General features: G+C 45.9%; 3 long non-coding RNA genes across 5 annotated transcripts in view; 2 read left to right on the forward strand and 1 right to left on the reverse strand.

Moving 5' to 3' along the window:
* Window positions 1-13,310, forward strand: part of LOC138962918 (uncharacterized) — a 204,326-nt gene that overhangs the window by 111,475 nt on the left and 79,541 nt on the right. The window lies entirely within an intron of this gene.
* Window positions 1-13,310, forward strand: part of LOC138962907 (uncharacterized) — a 75,158-nt gene that overhangs the window by 34,325 nt on the left and 27,523 nt on the right. The window lies entirely within an intron of this gene.
* LOC138962906 (uncharacterized) lies at window positions 5,664-11,040 on the reverse strand. Its single transcript, XR_011454637.1, has 2 exons — window positions 10,756-11,040; window positions 5,664-7,810 (listed from the first exon to the last, which is right to left on the reverse strand). It is a non-coding gene; the product is annotated as an uncharacterized lncRNA (long non-coding RNA).

The raw sequence follows: 13,310 nt of genomic DNA on the forward strand, positions 1-13,310 counted from the left end.
AGGCGTTTCTCTTCTCGGCCGGCGCTCGGTGGCTTCCGCTTGCGGGAGTGCACCTGCGCAGGTCCCTTTTGGGACACGGTCGTCGCAAGGTATGTGCTTGCAGCAGCCGTCCGCGGCAGCTGCACTTCCAGTTCCTGGAAGTAGTGGTTCACTGGACAGCGGACAGACCATGGTCCCTGCCGGTTTGAGCTACGAATTACGTAAGCAGTCGTTCACGGCAGCTTCCCTTCCGGCTCCGGCCGGAAGTAGTGGTTCACTGGAAAGCGGACAGACCATGGTCCCATCCGGTTCGAGCCACGAACTACGTAAGCAGTCGTTTACGGCAGCTTCTCTTCCGGTTCCGGCCGGAAGTGTTGGTTCACTGGTATGCGGACAGACCATGGTCCCTTCCGGTTCGAGCTTTGCCCAGTTTCAGCAGCCGTTTCCGGCAGCTGCCCTTCCTGCCTGGGCGGGAAGTGTGGGTCCAGCTGGTCGTGCACAGTCCTCTGTCACTTCCGGTTCCGGCCTAGGGCTTCCGGGTTGTAGCTGGCAGACTCCACAGCCATGGCATAGCTATGCCGTTGCGTCTGCTCTTCCGGCTCCTCCCGGTTCTTCCGGTTCGGTTCTCGCCGCGTCCGTTGGGATGCCGGCGGATTTCGAATTCGGTCGTTCTCCTGGGCATTCGGGCTTTCTGCCTCTGTTGGATCAGCAGCAGCCACACACTCCGGTGGTGTCTGCTAGCTCCTCCCTTCAGCTGCCTTCGGTTGCTGGCGTTTCTCACCCTCCTCTTAGCCAGGGTGTGAGTTTCGTTGACGACCAACAGGAGGGGCGTTTGGCTTCCGGCCTGTCCTCGCAGCGTCATTTGTCGGGTTCCTTGGGCTATGAGCCATCCCCGTCATGTGGCGTTTCGGACCTTGGGTCTGTGGACGAGGAGCAGCTGCCTTCGGCGGCTCCGGCCAGCTTCAGGGTAGCGCTTGAAGCGGCCGCGGAAGTCACTTCGCGATATTTCCCGGAAGGGGCTTCGTCTTCGACCACGCCTTCGGCGTCGGGTCCGTCGGCGATGGCAGACTTCCGGTGGGCGAAGGAGGAGGACAGCTACTTCCGGTTTGAAGAATCACCGTCAGTGGCTTTCCAGCTTTCTCGTTTGTTCGCCAAGCCCGCTCCTGCCGGCAGCGGGTTGCCTCCAGCAGCAGTTCCGCTTCTGGTGCCGTATGGCACAGCTCCGGAACATGCTTTGCCTTATCTGGCTGCTGCAACACAGGCAGACTTCTTCGTGCCCTTGGCGGCTCAAAGGAAGTTGCCTTGGCCTAAGGCTTCACGGAACCTTCTTTCGTCCTTTGCTCTGCCGCGTGCGCCGCTTCCGGTCACGCCGGCATTGCTACCTCTTTTGACGAAGCCTTTGAAGAAGGATTCCGTTCTCCCTCTTTCGGAGCAGTCTCTCCTGTCCTCTGAGGAGGTGGGAAGGCAGCTCCTGGAACTCAGTTCCATTTCGGAGACTATCCTGCGGGCTCTTTCACGTGCTCTTACAGAATCTTTGGCTCCCTTTACCTTGAGTAAGGAGCAAGATTCGGAGGACGTATCCACACTCCTCTCCACGCTGGCAAGGGTGAACGAGGAACAAATGAGATTGTCCTCTCTGCAGTACGTACATTTTGTCTCGTGCAGAAGGGACTTGTTTCTCACCCACTCCCAGTTCTCTGAGGAGTCGACGAGAAACACTCTCAGATCGTCGCCCTTGGTGGATGGTGCTCTCTTCGGCAACCTGGCCGCTGATGCCAGGAAGCAGGAGATCGACACCAACAGAGAACAGCAGTTCTCTTCCTTTGCGCTTCAGTCCCTGAAGCAGCCCAAGCAGGCTGCTCCTCAGCAGGCTCAGCACAAACAGGCTAAGACCTCTGCTCAGGCACATCCTGCTTCCCGGAAAAGATCTATTGCCCCTTCCCGCGGGTCGGGCAAGAGATCTTTTTCGAGGAGGGGTAGGGGCGCTTCCAGTGGAAAGCCCCACCCCCAATGAAGCGTTCCCGGCTTCACGCCCCCCCCGCCCTCCACCTTGGTGATGGCGGGGGGCCTTGCTCGGGCACTCCCACATTGGCTGGCCGCCATACGCAGCCGATGGTTAGTGGGTGTTGTGAAGTCGGGATTCCGCTTGCTTTGGCTGGGGGACAAGGCCCCTCTTACCAGGTGTCCTCCAGCCTTCAAGCCCCCCTTCTCACAGGAGGCAAGGGCCGTCCTCCAGTCGGAGGTTGCCTCGCTGATAGAGAAGGGCGCGGTGGAAGCGGTCTCGGACCACAGCTCCCCGGGGTTTTATGGACGGCTTTTCGCGGTCCCCAAAGCTTCGGGAGCTTGGCGTCCTGTCTTGGATCTTTCGTTTCTCAACAAGTTTTTGAGAACGATTCGATTCAAGATGGAGACTCCTGCCTCGGTTCGGGACGCTCTCCGCCCAGGAGACTGGGTGACCTCGATCGACTTGACGGATGCGTACTTCCATATTCTGGTGCATCCCGCCGACCGGAAATGGCTCCGTTTCCGGTGGGCCAGTCAAGTCTACCAGTTCCGCGCACTGCCTTTTGGGCTGTCCCTTGCCCCATGGATCTTTACCATGGTGGTGAGGCAGCTTTGCGCGCTGGTGAGGTCACAGGGGGTGCGGCTGCGAGCATACCTCGACGACTGGCTCATCATGGGCCAGAGCGAGGCTCTCTGCAGGCAGCACACTCTCTTGGTTCTCCGAGAGGCCAGCTTGCTGGGATTCTCGGTCAACCAGACGAAGTCAGAGCTCGTGCCGTCTCAGTCATTCACTTACCTGGGGATGACGTTCAATACGGTCACCTGGACTGTCCAGCCTTCGCAGAAGCGGGTGGACAAGCTCCAGGCTCTCATCCGCTCTACTTCGCTTCTCCTGAGAGCTTCCCTTCGGACTTTGGCCTCCATCCTGGGGCAGATGGAGTCCATGGCCCTGCTGGTTCCACTAGGGAGAGCTCACAAACGCCCGCTTCAGCACGCGCTGAAGCCGTTGGTGGACTCTCCTTGTGTGGATTGGAACACGCTGGTTCCCCTTGGGGATTGGTTCCAGGCTGCAACCCTCCCGTGGCTGGACTCGGGATGGGTATGCAGGGGGGTTCCCATTGTTTCCCCCCCTCCCAACATGGACCTGTTCACAGACGCGTCCTTGCTGGGTTGGGGGGCTCACACGGACCGGCTCACGGCCTCCGGACTGTGGTCTGCGGAACAGAGCACATGGCACATCAACTCGCTAGAGTTGGAGGCCGTGTTTCTTGCTCTGGTCGCGTTCCTCCCTTCCCTGGCAGCCAAGCGCGTGCGTCTGTTCACGGACAATACGACAGTGGCTGCCTACGTGAACAAGCAGGGAGGTTCGCGGTCCCCCACTCTCTCCCGCAGAACGTGCGAGATCCTCTCCTGGTGCTCCCAGCGGGAGATCTCTCTCTCAGCGCGTTACCTGCCAGGGAGCCTCAACACACTGGCGGACGCGCTCAGCCGCTCCGACAGGGTGTTGCAGGCGGAATGGACCATCACGCATGGTGCCCTTCTCCGCCTTTGGGCTGTGGCCCCGAAGCCTGTGGTGGATCTCTTCGCCACCAGATTCTCCAGGCGCCTTCCGGTGTTTGTCTCCCCCTTCCCCGATCCGGAAGCGTGGGGGACCAACGCCTTGGACATCCCCTGGACAGGGCTGGAGGCTTATGCCTTCCCACCCTTCCAGCTGCTCAGCCAAGTCCTCAGGAAGGCGGAATTGGAGAGGCCGTCCCTGCTTCTGGTCACCCCTCTGTGGCCGTCTCAGCCCTGGTTTCCGGACCTTCTGAGACTCGCACACGGCCCTCCAATCCCTCTGGCTCTGGTACCAGGCGAACTCGTTCAGCCTCGCACCGGAGTTCCTCACGAGCACCCGCAGTCTCTCAATCTTCACGCGTGGAGACTGTGAGGTCCGCTCTGAGGCGGTCTGGGGCTTCCGACCGCACTTTGGAGTTGGTGCAGCGCTCGCATAGGGCCTCTACCTCCTCAGTGTATTCGTCGCATTGGCGTGCCTGGGTCACCTGGTGTCAGGCTCATGGGCTGAACCCGGTGGCTCCTCGTACTATGCACGTAGCCAACCACTTAGCGGATTTGTCTTCCCAGGGGGCTTCTTCCTCCTCTTTGAAGGTTCGCAGGTCGGCGATTGCCTCGACTCTTAAACAGATCGGTCATACCATCAATGTTAGTGGAGTTGTCGCTGGGGTTATTAAGGGCGCGTCTTTGCAGGACGTTAAGCGCTCTCCTCTGCCCAAGTGGGATCTTTTCCTTGTCCTCGAGTTCTTGCGCTCGGCGGACTTCGAGCCTCTAGAGGGCTCTAGCCTCGCGAACCTTACTCGTAAGGCTCTGTTTTTGCTACTTCTGGCTTCGGCCCGCAGAGGTAGCGAGATACACGCTCTTTCAGGCAGTCCGCAGGACATCGGCCGAGAGCGTGACGGCTCCTTGTCTTTGCATTTCCGGGAGGCCTTTCTGGCCAAGAATCAGACACCGGATCAGCCTTCTCCCTGTGTCCTTGTGAGGCCCCTGTCTCATATTGTGGCACAAGATGACCCAGACATGGTCAATTGCCCGGTTAGGGCCCTGGAGGCATATTTAGCCCGGACTCAACCCATCAGGTCGAGCTCCCAGAAGCTCCTCTTTATTTCCTTGAATACGTCCATGGACAGAGATATCACGAGGACTACCTTGGCCAGGTGGGTGTCGGCTCTCATAAAACAAGCTTATGTGTGGAGTCTGGCACAAAAGGGGGGGGCTCAGCCTGCCTTCCCTCTCCAGTCGGCTAGAATGCACGAGTCCCGGGCATGGGCATCGTCATTGGCTGTTTTGAGGTCCCGAAGACTCGACGACGTCCTGCGCACAGCATACTGGCGTTCAGACGACGTCTTTATCTCGTTCTACTTGAGAGACATCGCCGCGGTATGCCGTGATGGCTCAAGGACCCTCCCCGCACTGGTGGCAGCGGGGCAATGCCTCTCCAGATCTTAACAGTGAGTTTGAAATTTTTACTTCTTACCCACCACCTTGTTGGAGTTATCTGCTAAATATGTGACTCGGAGTAAGAATATGTAATTTAATCGAAAATTTTTAATTAAATTTTCATTTGATTAATATACTTACCCGAGTCACATAAGTAATTCCCTCCCACCTTCCCCGCTTGTAGTTTCTTTGGATTCTAGAAGTCGAATGAGGGTGTCTCGTACTGGGTACGAGATCTGTGGCGTGACACGCTACGGGAGGCAACCCAGGGTAGCAAGCTTGCTACTTTTTTAGCTTGGGTTGCTTCCCTTAGACTATAGACGGGATAGCGTTTCAGTGTACCTAGCATCTCGACTGCGTCAATGCTAAATATGTGACTCGGGTAAGTATATTAATCAAATGAAAATTTAATTAAAAATTTTCGATTTATTGGATCTTGATCGCTTGAATGTGTATGACACATAATTCTTGTGTATGAATAAATGTGTATGACAAGTTTGAATATTGGATAATACAAATTGTTTGTATGGATTTTGATTCCTGTATGGTGAGGCAATGAACATGTGCGAGTGAGATGTCTATGATGGACAGCAAAATGTAGTTATGGATTCATGGCTGCTAGTCTCATTTCCAGTCATATTAAAAAAAACAAGTTGTTTTTACAAAAACACAAAACATAACTCAAGTTGTCTGCCACAAATACAATTAATTTTAATCAAACAAGTGTCATGCAGAAAATCATCACAAAATGGAATGCATACTTTATGTTTATCACATCATAAGACACACTGGTAATACTTGGCAGGTGAGAGTTAACCCATCACACAATGGAATGAATATTTTTATCCCATCATAAGACTGGTATTACTTGGCAGTTGCGAGTTCATCCATCACAAAGTGGAATGAATACTTTAATTTTATCACATCATAAAGAATACATCGGTTCTACTTGGCAGGTGACAGCTGAACAGTTAGCAAAACAGTCACTATTTAATACTGGTTACAGAGACGAGGAATTGAGGCTGAAATTTATAAACTAAACAAGAAAGCTGAAATTGTGTGAGCCGTTTGTTCGTTCATGGGCTGAAACTCCCACGGCTTTTACGTGTATGACCGTTTTTACCCCGCCATTTAGGCAGCCATACGCCGCTTTTGGAGGAAGCATGCTGGGTATTTTCGTGTTTCTATAACCCACCGAACTCTGACATGGATTACAGGATCTTTTTCGTGCGCACTTGGTCTTGTGCTTGCGTGTACACACGGGGGTGTTCGGACACCGAGGAGAGTCTGCACACAAAGTTGACTGTGAGCAATAATAAATCTCTCGCCGAACGTGGGGACGAACTCGCGCTGACAGCGGCCAACAGGACTGAGCTACATCCCCGCCCTTGTGTGAACAGTGACCTTCACTACAGAGGAGTGTAAAACTATAAAAGGAAAAGCAGTAGACAACGCCAGTTTTGGTTAGTTTGGTAAAACATAAAAACAGACTATCGTTACACAGGGCACGAATATCACATTATCATAACTGTTACAAACGCTTTTGAGTTTATTAATTTGTATACCATTATGAGACAGTATAACAAAGTTGTTAGCGTGCAATTGATTTGTTTGTATCCGGTTTATGGTGTATATTGCCAAGTTTTGTATGGGACACTAACGCTAGTCCGAGTGCTTTTGATATTTTGCTGGCAACGTGTTATTCGTGTAGTAGGGGGGTTGAACCATTTATTCTGTACATTAGGTAACTGATACCTGATATGATGTGACTTGATCAATAGTCGAGAGAAATACAATGATTTACATGTTTTCCATGGACAGCGTTACACGGAACACGAAAAGCAGGCAACATAACGACAAACAATGGTGCAAAAAAACAAATAAGAACAGAACACACTCTTGAAACACAACGGCAATTTAAATAATGCAAAACACAAACATTAAATCTTCGAAAGTCTCTCTCTTGCATTTAATAGCAAGTAAGAAATGATGTACGGTACAGGCACCCAAAATAAAGCTTATTTTACTGAGAGAAAAAACACACACACACCTTGTCTTAATAATTTTAATATTTCAAAGTTCAACGTTAAACACCCCCCCTCCCCCCCTGCAAAAAGCAAAGAAAACAATCAAAACAAAAACAAGGTATGTAAAGGAGTATAGGAAACCGGTTAAATCAGGGTCATGTTTTTTTTTTCCTTTGCAGCATGACCTCAAATAATTCAGTTTGAATACATTTATGAATTCTCTTCAAATTGCAGAACAAACATTTTTTCGCAGGGTGTGTACAGATAGAAACACCAACACCTACGGCTACCAAGCAAAAATAATGCGAAACACAAACATCAAATCTTCGAAAGTCTCTCTCTTGCATTTAATAGCAAGTAAGAAATGATGTACGGTACAGGCACCTAACATAAAGCTTATTTTACGGAGAGAAAAAAACCACACACACCTTGTCTTAATAATTTTAAGATTTCAAAGTTCAACGTTAACACCCCCCCCCCCCCCCCCCCCAGGGTGTGTACAGATAGAAACACCAACAGCTACGGCTACCAAGCAGAAACTAAACGCACCATTGAAGGAAAGTTTTTACAATAAATAAAATCCACCCCCTTCAAGAACAGCCTGGGACAGCTTCTGCCTCAGTTCTTGACGTGTCGGGCAGACACCTGCATTCTGAGGGCACAAGTTGACACTCTGGGGAGTGGCTTTTCGGGTGTGTCCACAAACACCACGGTCAGAGGACTCTGGTACCCTCCTGGTACTGTGGACCGGCTCCCAGACATGAAAAACACGAAATCTGAGATGGTGGTTTCTCCGCACTTTCCATCTGAAACAAGACAAAAAAGAAATTCTGAAATAAAGGAAACATCATCCCGCTTTCTTTATAAGCATACAAGTACCAGGACTCAAAAGAGAGGGAATTATTGCATGCTTGTGTTCATTTGTAGAAGCGTAGAAATGTTAAGCATGCTTTGCGACACAGAATGAAATGCTATTTTGAAAGCGTAACTTTTCTTGAGACTTTTTTTGAGCTGCTTGACGTTCAGTTTGATATGTGAAGGCAAACGAGATTCATTTTCCCAAATCTTTGGAGCTTTCAGGGGTAAAACCATGTGTTTATCATTTGCTGCTTTACATACAAGTTATTCTCCTGGGCCGTTTCCCATTTTGTGACATGTATTTTCAGTCCTTAAAACATGTATTAAATGGCAACTTGAATGTATACTCTCCCAAAAAAGGAACTTGACACAGGTAAACATTGATGTTTTTCAAATATATAATATATGTTAGAGGAAAGCACCAAAATTCAGTTTGAAGTTTGTCGGTTACATTGTTGCTAACAACTAACCCATAAAAAGAACATAATTGAACCAAGACTTTACTGGGTGGTCGCCCTTTTATTGAATTGCAAAAATTCTCGTCTGCACAAAAATCATGTGCATGGAGAGTATCGAGAGTATACATATTTTCTTTAGAAATAATTTTTTTTCCAGTAATACTCCAGGTTGTTAATGATGCAGACTTGCAACAAAACAATATAGAATATATATATATTATTTTCTTGGTAGTGTTAGCAGTATTCAAATTCATGTCACAACTTCCGGTTTCCATGTTATGAAGGTGCTTTACTTTAAAACCTTTGTATTTTTACTGAACACTAAGACAAACAAAATGTGCAAGTATTTGTTATTCTATCTCTGCAGGCCAAGGATATTTATGAAACTAGTATTTGTGAATGAAATTAATTTGTACAGCTTAAATGTCTCAAGTTAAATTTAATAAAAAGTCTACTTTATAACATGGTTTTCCCTGGTACACAGCTCTGGAGATTAAAGCTGTGGTCTATTTATGACTTTCCTGGGCTACGAGGTTGAAAAATAGGGATACAATCATGTACAGAATTCTGTACAGCAAACGCTACCAGAAACCCCACCTATACGGCGTGTATGACCTTGAGAGCTTCAGTCAACGCTTGAATTTTTCAGGGATAACAGCCGGTTTGCTCTCTCAAGACTGATCATATTTTATCTTCAAGAGAGATCAAGGGGAAAAAATAAACGCCCCGGCGAAGATTCGAACTCTCGACCTCTCGACTTCGTGTCTCATGTCCTAACCACTAGGCTACTGCACCAATTGAGAAAATGAAGGAAAAACATTGATATGAATTCATGTTATGTTATTCTTGAAGCAGCATGATTTATATCTCTATCCGCCCATTGTTCAGAAGTTTGTTTGTTTGTTTGTTTGTTTGCTTAACGCCCAGCCGACCACGAAGGGCCATATCAGGGCGGAGCTGCTTTGACATATAACGTGCGCCACACACAAGACAGAAGTCGCAGCACAGGCTTCATGTCTCACCCAGTCACATTATTCTGACACCGGACCAACCAGTCCTAGCACTAACCCCATAATGCCAGACGCCAGGCGGAGCAACCACTAGATTGCCAATTTTAAAGTCTTAGGTATGACCCGGCCGGGGTTCGAACCCACGACCTCCCGATCACGGGGCGGACGCCTTACCACTAGGCCAACCGTGCCGGTTGTTCAGAAGTGAATACATGTATAACTATTTCTTAGATGTCTGGTTTCAACTGGCTTTGGAGAGATTCAATTACTGTTCTTGTCATTTTCTTGCATGTTGTAAATAGAGATATCGCAGCTATTTGCATGGCGCGAATGTCGTGTAGCATGACGGTGTAAACATGTACTGCGATTCTGTAAAACATGTTTGCAAATAAAGGCAAATTTTAATGTCAATTTTTACGTTTTTGCAACGCATAAATGATAATTCAAGCGTAAAATGATATAAAATTATCAATTTTTTTATCTTTGACAATACTGGTGAAGTGGCCTAGCGGTTAAGACATCGGCCCCGACATTTCGAGGCCCCGATGCCTTGAGTTCGAATCCCTGCCAAGTCGTTTATTTTTTCTGCTCGATCCTTCTTGACAACAAATATGCTCAGCTCTGCGAGAGCAAACCGGATGTTACCACTGCAAAATTCAAGCGTTGACTGAAGCTCTCAAGGTCATACACGCCGTATAGGTGGGGTTTCGGGTAGTGTTTGCTGTACAGAAATCTGTACATGATTTTGTCCCTATTTTTCAACCTCGTAGCCCCGGAAAGTCATAAATAGACCACAGCTTTAACCCATATCAATCAAGGTTTGTTATGAGCCAAACGGCTTTCCATATGAGATTATATACGTACCACTGCCGCCGCCACCAAATAATCATAATATACACTTTACAACGGATTACACACACACATTACACACACACACACACACAGATAATAAGGTAATCTTGAACTTTAGCGTGACGAAAATGCACCGAAAATGGTGTACGTTGTCAACCATGGGACATCATCTACACGAAAGAGTTGTCTCCCTTGTCTGGTCACACAGATAATTCCTTCTTTGATGGGTCAAATGCATTCGTACAGTTCATCATCGGAGTTCATTCCGTAACTTCAAAGGGATCTAAAATGACTTGTTATGATTACAAGTACAGGTTCTACAAATTTGGAGACTTAAATGCTTCTGAATTAAGAGCTATGAATTTAACACGCTAAAGTTCAAGATTACCGATAACACAATATAGCAGCTAGTCTCTCGCACCGAATTTCAATATTTTGCATCTTTGGTAAAAAACGCGCACACGGCACAGCCACAGGCCTCCCTTCAAGTTCAACTTCTGGATGTGGATGCCCCACTGACTCGGTGTAGATCGTCACAAGAACCGAATTCGTCTGATAAAACAATTAACTTACGATGCTGTGCGAGCTTGGGCAACAGCGTTAAACTGCACTCGCAAACCTTCCAAAACATCACTCAGGGACATTTGCCACCCCCGCCATCTTGAGCTGTTCAGTCTGTCAAAAGGCGCCAAAGCGAGGCGATGAAGACGCGTATAAGCTTAGTGTTTTTCATGTGGATTCCCAGTCCAAGTTTTTAAGTCGCTTAACCACGTGACTAATAACTGATTAATACAGGTGTATTTATTATTAAATACAGGTGTATTTAATTTTAAATACAGGTGTATTTATTTTTAAATACAGGTGTAATTATTTTTAAATACAGGTGTATTTATTTTTAAATACAGGTGTATTTATTATTAAATACAGGTGTATTTATTTTTAAATACAGGTGTATTTATTTTTAAATACAGGTGTATTTATCATTAATTACACCTGTATTTTATAATAAATACAGGTGTATTTAATAATAAATACACCTGTATTTAATAATAAGTACACCTGTATTTAAAAATAAATACACCTGTATTTAATAATAATTACACCTGTATTTAAAAATAAATACACCTGTAATTTATAATAAATACACCTGTATTTAATAAAAAAATACACCTGTAATTAATAAAAAAATGCACCTGTAATTAATAATGATACTTATTGTATACGTTTAAGAAATAAATACAGCTGTATTTATCATTAAATACAGGTGTATTTATTTTAAATTACAGCTGTAATAGTTATGAGCCAAACGGCTTTCCATAGATTCGTTTATGTCCCGCCGAGTGTATGCCGTACGTACTCCCTCTTATACAAATGTGTTGTTTTAAACATGATGCAACAAGACTGATATTGGTGATTGTACTTCGTACATAAAATCGTGAGAGAAAAAAAAAGCAAATCAACCCTGTCGTGAAAGTTGGCGGTTTGCATCATTATTCCTTTTTTTAATTTTTTTTTTAACTGGACAAAACGGAATTGCTCTTTCTTTGTTCGATGCTACACAATTCTACGAAAAGTTAAGTCTGGAAAAAAAAAACAATGGTTCATCACCGGGAAGTGACAAACTCACTACAGAATTTATCAAAATGTTCTGGAGTACATTACAGAGCATGATAACAGGCTCGTTTAATGAAGCCTTTCATAATGATAAGTTGTCTTTTACGCAAAAACAAGGAATAATTAAGTTAGTGCAAAAAAGTACAGAAGTACCCAGGGAAGACCTTAATAATTGGCGTCCAATTACCCTACTTAATACAGATTTAATAGATGTTGGCAAACGTGTTGAACCAGAGATTGAGTTCGGTTTTTTGTAAGTACCCCCCGCGGGTGAGGGGGAGTCCCATATTGGTTGGGACGAGAAAAAAATTTTCCGATGCTCCTCAGCATGTCGTAAGAGGCGACTAACGGATTCTGTTTCTCCTTTTACCCTTGTTAAGTGTGTCTTGTATAGAATATAGTCAATTTTTGTAAAGATTTTAGTCAAGCAGTATGTAAGAAATGTTAAGTCCTTTGTACTGGAAACTTGCATTCTCCCAGTAAGGTAATATATTGTACTACGTTGCAAGCCCCTGGAGTAAATTTTGTATTAGTGCTTTTGTGAACAAAAAACAATTGACAAGTGGCTCTATCCCATCTTCCCCCTTCCCAGGTCGCGAAATAACCTTCGTGGTTGAAAACAACGTAAAACACCAAATAAATAAATAAATAAATATTTGTAAGTTAGTAAATGAAGATCAAGTTGGTTATATCAAAGGCAGGAATATTGGAACCGTGATTCGTACAATAGATGACGTAATAGAGTATTTAAATCGAACGAATAAGTCTGGGTTTATATTGGCCCTTGACTATCGTAAAGCGTTTGACTCCATTTATAAGGAATTTATGATAGAAGCATTTCGATCATTTGGTTTTGGTGAAGATTTTCCCCCGTCGCGATATAACCTTCGTGGTTGAAAACGACGTTAAAAACCAAATAAAGAAAGAAAGAATGAAGATTTTCAAAAATGGGCTAAGCTTTTAATGACAGATACTTTCAGTAGTATTAAACACGGAGGGTGGATTTCAGAGCCGTTTCCTTTGAAGTGTGGTATAAGACAAAGTTGTCCATTTTCACCCCTGGTCTTTATATTGGCGGTGGAAATACTTGCCATTAAATTAGGAAAAGTGATATAGCGGGCGTTAAATTACCCTCAAAGGTGGACGATGAGAGTGCCTTGAAAATTAAACAGTTAGCAGATGATACAACATTATTTTTACAGAACAGTGGTGATGTTTTCAAAGTTAATGATATAATAATACAGTTTGGCACAGTTCTCAGGACTGACCCTGAGTGTAAATAAAACCAAAATAATAAAAATTGGACAACATTGTGGTCAGCAAAAGTTGCCCTTTGAGTGCACAGAGAAGATTAAGATTTTAGGTATTTATTTTGTAAATAATGATTGAGCAATAAATGTTGAAAAGAATTAGGTATTAAGAGTGCAGAAGATTAAGAAGTTGATTAAGATATGGAGTCGAAGAGATTTAATTAAGCAAGGGTGGAGGTGGGTTGAAAATGTTAAATGTGCACA

Source organism: Littorina saxatilis, linkage group LG3 (assembly GCF_037325665.1).
Source record: "Littorina saxatilis isolate snail1 linkage group LG3, US_GU_Lsax_2.0, whole genome shotgun sequence".
NCBI classification, from domain to species: Eukaryota; Metazoa; Mollusca; class Gastropoda; order Littorinimorpha; family Littorinidae; genus Littorina; species Littorina saxatilis.